Source organism: Ostrea edulis, chromosome 6 (assembly GCF_947568905.1).
Source record: "Ostrea edulis chromosome 6, xbOstEdul1.1, whole genome shotgun sequence".
Taxonomy (NCBI): Eukaryota; Metazoa; Mollusca; class Bivalvia; order Ostreida; family Ostreidae; genus Ostrea; species Ostrea edulis.
Window position 1 is genome coordinate 56,165,365 of NC_079169.1, and position 11,574 is coordinate 56,176,938.

An 11,574-nucleotide genomic window follows, 5' to 3' on the forward strand; every position below is an offset into this window, starting at 1 on the left:
AATTCTGGGAACAAACTACCTCCTTCCAGATATCCATTTCGTTTCAATATAGTATGAATAGCATTAAAGAAGATATATACTAAATATAAGAAGTCTTGCCCTGCCCTGGAATCAAAACCTCTACCCCGGAGACCATGAAATTTCGTAAAGACCTCCCTTCTTTACTTCACTGTGCATTTACTGTTAGTTACACAAATATTATTGTAGAGAAGATTTATTTTTGATTTGCCACTTTTGCTCCGCCCATAGAGCCCTGGGTGGAGGAGGATGTACAAATTATGCCCCCTTGTACCAAATATCATTTACACCAGATTTGAAAATAATAAGAATGCTAGTTATAAAGAAGTTAAAAATGTGAAATTCTTAACGCACTGCGGACGTCGTCAGTTTAAGACAAATTGCAATAGGTCAACTGTATTTACTTACATGACTTAAAAAGATTATTTTACATTCTATACTAGTTAAATGAGTAATGTATTAAGCATCTGCGAGCTAAGGTTTGGACCATTTGAAATTTTGTTTATTTTAGATAAATTGCTTTCATACGATTGTTAACCTGAAAATCACATTGGAACGATTTGCTATTTAGCATCACATGCACATGTGTACTAAATTATTTTTGCAATGTATTCTATGTGCGTATACCTGATCAAGACAGGACTCACAGCGGGTGTACCGGTCGACAGGGGGTGCTTACTCTTCCATGGCACGTAACCCTACTTCTTGTGTGTTCAAGGGTCTGTGTTTGCCATTTTGTATTCCTTGTGAGAGTTTTGAGATTGATCACTGTTCGTTATCTTCACCTTTCATGTAATGCAAAGGCAATGAGTAATATGCTTTCTATGAATGTTTATTTCCGATCTTTGAATCTAAAATAACAAATGTATCGAGCAGCATACTCTATGTAAGGACAACGACAATGATGATGACAATTTTTTTTTAAAATTATGAATATCAAGAGTATTAAAGAGCAATCAATGTGACGATGATACCTACTGTAAATGAATGCAATAACAATTTTAATCATTTGTTGATATTGAAAATGCTTTTAAGTTAAAGATGGTTTAATCAATTACACAGTATCTAGTGCTTAGCAACAAGGGGATCCGGTTAATTGAATACCCGTCCTCAGGCCCCGGGAATCTCACTGCTACGGCCTGCGTAACATTCACGGTACTTCACCTACAGGTGATGACGGAAACCAATTAAACATATACACTCCAGTGATGACCCCTTAATGAAATAATAAACAGATTCTTTCTGATGAAAGTTAGTCCAACCATTCAGATTAATACCGAGGAAATGGTAAAGATAACGAGCAGTGACCAATCGCATACCTCTTGCAAAGTAAACAATATTAAGAGTAGGACACATACAAATCTGAAGACATACCAGAAGTGGGATCGGGTGTCTGGGATGAGTAAGCATCTCCTGTTGACCATTCACACCCGCCGTGAGCCTTATATCTTGATCAGGAAACCAAGTACTCCGTGGGGTAAATCTGTGTTTTATTGTGTCTCATGAATGTAGAAAACTGACACCTACGACAGACATCCTGTTGATCGTATTTGTAGATTAATGAGGTACTTTATTATTACACTTGTATCATTAGGAAAATCTGAAAGGCGAATGGCTGTGAATGGCTGTAAAATATGTATATATCCTAACAATGACATTTGTATCTCATTTCAGATAAAAAATCAAGAGAAGGAATAGAAGGATAAAAATCGTAATAAAGCAATAATGTGTACAGAGTTGTTGACTTCAATACTTACAATTATTTACGTTAACGTAGAATCGTGTACTGTTATCACTGTTTGATAACTCAATGACGGTTAAACCAAAACACACCCGAGAACGTAAAAATCGTGGTTGTAATATACCCCTATATACAAAAGACAGTGGCTATAATATATCTCTATATACAAAAGACAGTGGCTATAATATTTCTCTATATACAAAAGGCAGTGGCTATAATATATCTCTATATACAAAAGACAGTGGCTATAATATATCTCTATATACAAAACACAGTGGCTATAATATATCTCTATATACCAAAGACATTGGCTATAATATATTTCTATATACCAAAGACATTGGCTGTAATGTACCCTGATATACCAAAGACATTGGATGTAATATACCCCTATACACCAACAACCCGTTTGTCATACCTAGTTGATTTTTTAGTTTGACTCAGATATTGCTATCTATTGTGGATTGAAAACATACATTAAAACCTAAGACTTTTCAATACTATACACGACCATTCCTCACGATAAATTAAAGACTAGACTTTTTGACATCATATACAGTTGCTTCTTCAACAAAAATGAAAAAAGGAAATCTTCATATCTAGTGATAAGTCATTCAAAAACTTACTTTCTTAAACACCACTCTGATTCCACGCACAAGTACTCTGAAGTCGAAATTAAAAATATGCTAGAGTTCCTCATTGACAATATCTTCGTGGTCTTTGGTGATCAAGTCTGTTGGAATTCCCATGTGTACGAATTGTGCCCCTTTGTTAGCTGACCTGTTTCTATATTCATATGAGCAGACTTTATTCAAGAACTTCTACGTGAGAAGAAAAAATCTCTCGCTGTGGCCTTCAATTCGACATTTCGATATATCGATGACGTTTTGTCTATTAAAAATAATAACTTTCATTCATATGTCGATTTAATATATCCCTGTGAGCTCAAAATAAAGGACACCACAGAGTCGTCCACATCTGCTTCATACTTAGATATTCTATTAAAAGTAGACATTAACGGCATACTGACAACTCAACTGTATGACAAACGGGATGATTTCAGCTTCTCCATCGTCAACTTCCCATATTTATGTAGCAATATTCCATTATCACCTGTATATGGTGTTTATATATCACAACTGATTCCATATGCAAGAGCTTGTTCTGCGTATAGTCGCTTGTTCTGCGTATAGTCAGTTTTTAAATCGAGGTAAGCTACTGACAAACAAGTTGATGGTACAGGGGTTTCAACAGTCTCAATTGAAGTCAGCATTTCGCAAATTCTATGGTCGTTATAACGATCTAGTTCGTCAGTATAACCTATCATTGGGTCATATGCTGTCTGACGTGTTTCATACCGATTGTTAAGCCGTTCTTGGCACACTGATTTTGACAGCGGATAACTCCGTTTACCTGATCAGGATATAAGGCTCACGGCGGGTGTAATCGGTCAATAGGGGATGCTTACTCCTCCTTGGCACCCGATCCCACCTCTAGTGTGTCCAGGGGTCCGTGTTTGCCCAACTATCTATTTTGTATTGCTTGTAGGAGTTATGAGATTAATCACTGTTCGTTATCTTCACCTTTCATAAGAAAATATCTCATAAATGTGCCCGATATTATATTAAGCAGGGGTGATGTACTGTAAATACTCCGAGAGTTTAACTTTTTTGGATATATGTTTCCAAACAGAACATCGATTCTTCAAAAGTATAAATAAATTTACTTGACAATTTGTATAAGAATTTAGTATTCCCGGCATTAATTTAAGAATTTGATCTCTAACCCCCGTTTTTTTTTTCTTCCATTTCAAATTTCAAGACAGGACCTTGAGAATTGTGTATCTATTTTATGTATGGGCTAGTTTTTGTTGCTTACGTTGTGTTGACACCAACAGACAAATCAAGTTTCATTAAATAAATCTTGAGCAAAGTTTAAGTGCAAAAAAGGTCGTGTTTAGAACACCGTAACTCAATAACAAGCGTTGCGACCCCTGTTTTTCTTTTTAATTTCCTAATGCTCTTTCAATGTAAAAATAGAAAATACACCCCCATAAAAAACAATTCTCCAAATCTCAAGTGCGAACCTCTTTAACTACAGCAAAACCAGTAAGTGGTGGAAGACAGATAAATCGAAATCACACAAATGACATGAAAAGGGTAAAATAGACTATTAAGTTTAAGTTTAGTGAATTTGAATCTGAATTACCTGAGGATACTTGCATACTGATATTGCTAATTATGATCCGACTATTCTTCGGAAGAATATCCTTTCTACTTTTTTCTCATTAAACACTTCCAGTGTAGCCCCCAATGTATCCCATCACTACGTCTGGAACATTTATTTCAACAAATTTGAATCTACACTACCTGATTTTTTAGTTAAAAAAATTAATCCGTATTTCATCTGCACTAAGCACGAGGGACTACTTTTCTCTGGAATCTTCCCCGTTCTAATTCTATTCATAGCACGAAAATTTCCACATAGGCATTGTAAACGAAATGTATTCGTTTGACGCTACCAAAAATAAACACAATCAAAGATATGAATAAAATACAAATTGATTTAAAGAAATAACACACACAGAGAGGTCTAGTGATGACGTGGCAGAATTGTTAACTTGATGACGTAGCTGAACACTGACTGGCAGTTCTAAATAGAAAAATTGTAAACACGACTTCCCGGTATGTATCTGCTTTATGAGTTCGATAACATGACGGAACAGGCAGGGATTTTTGATCTGCGAGATATTAATGAAATTGAACTGCGTTATATGGGGCTCGTCAATGACCACAATTTAGATTTAAAGGTGTTAAGCTCTTTACTTGATGATGAGATGAGGTCAAGTAACATTCCAACGTTCCTACGACACATCCAATGTACAACGTCTCCCCGAACGCAATGCAACAGACATCCAGTCACCACTTGTTCTCTTCCTTTATATCTAATTCAGTTTCTAATCATTGCACCTTTAATTTGCCATATAATTAATTTAATTCTGTACAGTAACTCTACCTGGCCTGAACGCACAGCCAGCTTTGTTGTTGTTTTCATTGGTACGTATAGTTATTCCTACGCGCCATTTCAAAAATGTTAATTTAAGCTTTTTGATGAAAGAAACATTTGTTTCTTTATTTCAAGAACATAATTAAATGATAAGAAATAAATTGGACGGAAAACTTTTTTCAACAACGCGCTACACGCATTGATAAAGTTTTCTCTCCAATTTTTCGTTTGATATATGCTTCAAATAAAGAATTATAAGTTCCATTCCTTAATACAAATAATACCTATTCAGGCCCTATTCTTCTTGAGAAGCAGATCTTAAAACATTGATCCTTATACATCATCACGTAAAACTTATCCATCATTGTGGTTCTACCTACCCAATTCTATGAAAAATTCCAGGCTAACATTATATATCGTAGTCTTTTGTAAAAAATACAGATTGTTTTTACATGCCACAAACTGTCACTACGAATTATAAAAATATAGTCACTCTCAAAAAGACCTGGAAATTTACCCCAGTGTTTTGTTTTCTTTCTATGTTAATTTTTGATAGAAACAAGATAAAGTATGAAATGTCGCTATGAGATTGATCAATGTTCGTTATCTTCGCCTTTACCGACTAATCATATATTACTGAGGAACGTCTTGTATTACCTCAATACAAATATCATCGTTCTGTTTGTGTTTTATGTTCTGTACACACTGATTTTGACTACAGATTGTTCCGTATACTTTATCAAGATACATGGATTACGGCGGGTGTGACCGGTCAACAGGGGACGTTTATCCTCCTAGGGACCTAATACCGCCTCTGCTATGTCCAGGGGACTAGCGTTTGCCCTGCTTCATATTTTGTATTCATCCTAGGCACCTGATCCCACCTAACCATTTGTGGTTCCTGATCTTTGGACGAATTTGGCTCCAGTTTTTGGCATTCTAGTTTTCTTTTTAACTCTTACAAGTTTATTGTTATTTCGAATATCCCAAATTGTCACTGAAGAGACATTATGTGTCGAAATGTGCATCTGTTGCATCAAAATTGGTACCGTAGAAGTTTTACATTACGACCCCTGGGTCGAGGCCTCTGCTGGTGGATTGTTATTCCCCGAGGGACTCTACAGTCTATTAGCTAAGTACTTTGTTACTAGCTTGAAAATACGGATGTATATTTAATTGCTGGGATAAAATTTAGAAATTCATTTCAAAATTAAGGATTACATCTCCCCCATGCATAGCTCTGATCCTTGGACGAATTAGCTCCAGTTTTTGGCACTGTAGTTTTTCTTTTAACTCTTACAAGTTTATTGTTATTTTGAATTTCCAAAATTTCGGCTTGAGCATCACTGAAGAGACATTATTTGTCGAAATGCGCATCTGGTGCATCAAAATTGGTACCGTACAAGTTTTACATATAGGTCTTTTCTTTCTTTCTGAAACAAAAAATTATGACATACAATCGTCATGTTTTCATAGCATGGCAAAACCACAATCGATTTTCCGGCATATTTATCCTAGTCAGCATATACGGCTACAGTACACCAACTTCCACGTCATTCATACCGAATGCTGGATCGCGGGGTCATCTTCAGATGTATTCTGCAACAGGGGATCAAGAGCATAGACCGGTCGTTTTCAAGATGTAAATTCAAGCCTCCGTTGCGTTTTTATTGAAACGGAAACATGTAATGCCCCTGTCCATTTCCACAAAACCACGCGCTCTGGAACACGGAACAAAAGTATATTGGTAGAGGAAAATTACTATTCCAAGCAAACATTACTTAACAACTTTATTTAGCTTTGAAATATTTTATCGTTTTTATTCATTTTATGTCTGTTTGAAATTTTGTCTACAGATACAGCCTTCCCAACACGAAAGCCTAGTTATGGGATCATTTGCTTTTTCTCTCAATTTAATGTATGAAAAATGCAGAGAATACGAGATCGATTAATTGTTGTTATGTATTAAGGAATATGTTTTCCAATAGAGTCCAATACACTTAGATTTTATTACGTTACTGTGCAACGAGTGTTGATCGGTTTCAGCGACATTTTGTCACTAGATTTAAAACAAATCGTAGAGCAAGTCTCAGTTCCAATTCATCGTTAGACAGATACTACCAAGAATCATAACACAAATAACAGCTTATTAGAAATCGACATTCTTCTTTTACAAGGTGATTTTACTTTTTTTTGTTTCCAAATAGGAAAATAGGTAAAACACCCATCTATTTAAAACAATAGAACAAAAGCGCAGGAAAACGTACATATGTAAGACTCTGCTTTTTCTTGATAACATTGCAATGAAATTGAAAATAATTGTATATATGTTGAGAGCAGAGTATATATGCTTTTCAAAATGCCTTTAAAATACTGCATTCATAGGGGAAATTAAAAAAAAATCATATTGAGGATGAAAATGGCCTTGCGATGAAACGTTGCGTCATATCTAAATGAAAACATCGTTCATTTGAAATGTTATACATATATATATATATATATATATATATATATATATATATAAGCGCACAAAACCCCAACAACACCCTACTTTCTTAAAGTTTAAAGCGTCAAAACTCAAATTTTCGACGCAACCCGCGTCTTTATCAAGAGACATATATTACATAAACAAATACATGTAACACGTAATAGCGACAAGTATCGATAAACTACATTGGCGACAAGAGTGATACACTGTTGTACTGAGTGATAAAATTGGTGGTGGTTTCGTTGTAAAGCGTGTCTACTGGGTGACCGCCCAGTATTCCGACGGTTCGGTAGTCCGACGGTCCGATAGTCCGACACTCCGATAGTCCGACGGTACGGTAGTCCGACGGTCTGAGAGTCCGAAACTCCGATAATTTGTGGCCACATATATAAGAGATCGCTATGTAATAGGCAGCAGAAAACAGGATTAAGTGCCGTGTGCCAGAGCGATTTTTTACGTCACAAGAGCAAAACATCGCACAGTGGGAAAACTTTGAACGGGTTCGACCTACATCGGGTACCTGTAATGTGCGAAACGAAACGAAACGAAACGAAATCTACCGAAACGTAACCCACCGAAACCCACCGAAACGAAACGAAACAGATTGTATAACCAAATTCTATTAATTATAATAATTAAAAATGGTGTATAACCGAACTCTATTAATTATAATAATTAAAAATGGTATCTTAAGCCCCTGTTAAAGTTACCACATATAAATAAAATTTGCCTCCCCATTGTGGTAAGCTTGCGGCTTGACAGATACAAAGTTTCAAAAAATGGAAGAGGGTGAGTAAGCACAAAGTTCATATCCGAAGTTGATTGAATACCCTGTGCAATTAGTTTCGGATCCATAAATTTCAGAACAGAGGGTTACAGTTCGGCATAAATACACGTTTCAGTATTTTTTGCTCTAAAGTCAAATCTATGTATACATGTGGATATTGTGTATTTGTATGTAGTATATCAAACGGTGGATTCTGAGTGTGTCTTCCCGTTCTCTTTGCAATTTCTGCTTCCCTTGTTCATAAGCCTTTTGAGTTTACAAAATGCTGACCTCCTCCTGATATTATTACATAAAAAATTCTGTTTTCCGTCCCGTTTTCAATTCCCCGTCCTAGCAACAAAACAAATGTATAGAGTTATATTTAGACTCACTACATATCAATAATAATTTTTAATAACACACATATATATATTTTACCGAATTGCATTCATATAATATGGTATACTATCTAACTTTTTTCATTATTGAAAGTACTCGCACTTCAGCAGTTAGAGATAAAATAAAAGGTTAAGAGCTCTTCCTGCTTTCAAATTTCTCAGACACCAGTTTCTTAAAACAATGTATCTATACCCAAAAGCGGATCCAACGCCAGCGACCCCACCCCTTGTTTAGTGTGTTTCGCCAGACCTCTGAGACTGTAACTCTCCGTTCTGACTTGAGGCCTACTTCAAACTTTTAAGACTGAGCAGGATGTAGGGATTCCTACCATTTTTAGCTTGTTATTTCAGGGGTTGGGGGTGATTATGTAGGTTACCGTCGCCATCTTCATGACGTTTATGTGGAAAATTTTGGAATTGAATCCCATTTTAGCATGTGTCCCAATCTAAGTTTTGTGCTCTCCTACCAACACTTTACGGTATTTGACTACGGCATTGGCGTTGCCTTATAGCTAATAACAAATTCGTCCGAACAAATTGCTAATTCGTCCGAACAAATAGCTAATTCGTCCGAACGAATTACAAATTTGTCCGAACAAATAGCTAATTCGTCCGAACAAATGGCTAATTTGTCCGAACGAATGTCTATTTCGCCCGAACAAATCGGTAATTCGTCCGAACGAATTACTAATTTGTCCGAACGAATTACTAATATGTCCGAACAAATAGCTATTTCGTCGGAACAAATTGCTAATTTGTCCGAACAAATAGCTAATTCGTCCGAACAAATTGCTAATTTGTCCGAACGATTTTCTATTTCGTGCGAATAGCTAATTCGTCCGAACGAATAATATATTTATATATGGCCTTTCTACGCCGCCGTAAGTTCACACTTGAATGATTTTGGTCAGAAATTGATTGTCTGATTTATAATCAGGCTGTGTCGATTTTGGCGGTTTCTGGTAATTTCCTTAAAATAATGCCTGACATGAATATATTTGAACTCTATTAATTAACATTTTTGGTGATGGTCAACATGTCGGACTATCGGACCGTCGGAATATTGAACCGTCGGACTACCGGCCCGTCGGACTATCGGACCGTCGGAATACTGGGCTTCAACCGTGATTATGGAATAAAATGGTGGGAAGATAATGATATGGAGTGATTAAGTTCAAAACAATATTTGGTAGACCGTACCATAATGATTTGGATATGGTAAACAGCGAAAAATAATATGATTGCCAGAAGAACACGATTAAACAACAACCAAGGTCAATTAAAAGACACAGATCTGGCATTAAAATCAACAATCGAAGAAGTGAATGGGAGAGAAGTCTAAGGAAAAAGATTCGGTATTATTTTTCAAGGTAATATATTTTTCAAGGTCAGACAAATTAGAGCCGCATTCTAGAAATTTTGATATCTCAACATAAAGAGCTATGCGAATCCGAACTTATGTTGATTTAGAATAATGTTTACCATAGTTTAGAGGTCTTAAGATGATATATTAATAAAATGCTCGTCTTCAAGGTCAATATATTTTTTTCTTATTATCACCCACCCACCCCCCTTATTTTAGAAAAAAATCGCAATGTCGAGACTAGAAAATGAAAGGGAGAGAGAGCTATATAAATTCATAATTGTAATGATTTCTTATGATGTTCTAACATAATAAGGAAGTATTGAAGGTCAAAGAATAATCGCAATTTTGGGAATCCTCGTCATCATGGCTTAATAAAGGAACTCAAGGTCAGAGCCTTGAAACGGGGGAAACGAATTGTATTTATATTAATTATACAAAATAAGATATCTTATCGGGTGAATTTTGGCGATTAGGCTGTGGAAACTGATTTTAACTAAGGGTTTATTCTGGATTCATGCGCGTGAAATCATTCAAATTCTTCATTCCACCTGGACGGAATGATTTCAAATGGTACATCCAGGATTTTTCTGTGAAATCATTCCGTCCAGGTGGAATGAATAATTTGTATATGCAAGGTGAAGATAACGAACAGTGATCAATCTCATAACTCCTATAAGCAATACAAAATAGATAGTTGGGCAAACATGGACCCCTGGACACACCAGAGGTGGGATCAGGTGCCTAGGAGGAATAAGCATCCCCTGTTGACCGGTCACACCCGCCGTGAGCCCTATATCTTGGTCAGGAAAACGGAGTTATCCGTAGTCAAAATCAGTGTTCCAAGAACGGCTCAACAATCGGTATGAAACACGTCAGACAGCACCTGACCCAATGCGAGGTTGTATTGACGAACTAGATCGTTATAACGACCATAGAATTTGCGAAATGCTGACTTCAATCGAGACTGTTGAAACCCCTGTACCATCAACTTGTTTGTCAGTAGCTTAAATGTATCTGCACATAGCCAACAATATCATATGGGGTAACTACTACTACTACTACTACTACTACTACACACACACACACACACACACACACACACACACACACACACACATATATATATATATATATATATATATATATATATATATATATGACAGCATTTGTATCGCATGGGGGTCCGTACACTTTGACACTGTATAAGTACGGTCATCTAATCTTAAGATTTTTGGGCTGGCGTTTACTGCTAATAAAACGAGAGTTCTTGTATATGCCTTTTGTTTGTTCATCTTCTCTAAGTAGCCTGTTTAATTCATAAACAATTGAATTGATGTTTTGATTTCTCGGATTATAAGTATGTACAAATGGTATTATTTCTCCGTCATTAGCACATCGTGTGTTTGAAAATGGCTGTATCCTATCGCAGTCTTTAACCTTCATTTTTCCATCATCTACAAGTTGTTCGGGGTATTTTTGGCTTAATAAATACAATTTTAATTTCTCCAAGGGGATATCCCTCGTATCGATTTTGCTAACAATGGTACAAATCCTTCTTGCGAGATTATATGGTATAGTTGTTTTAGTATGGTGGGGATGGCGCGATCCGAACTGCAGGTATTGATGTGTATCTGTGGGCTTATAATAAATATCCATATATATATATATATATATATATATATATAAAGCACAGAAAATTCCACTTTATTTGGATACCCACTTCCGTCCCTACCTGGGGTTGAACTCACGACCTGCGGACCCAAATCTCCTAGTAGCATGTAACCAGCGCAC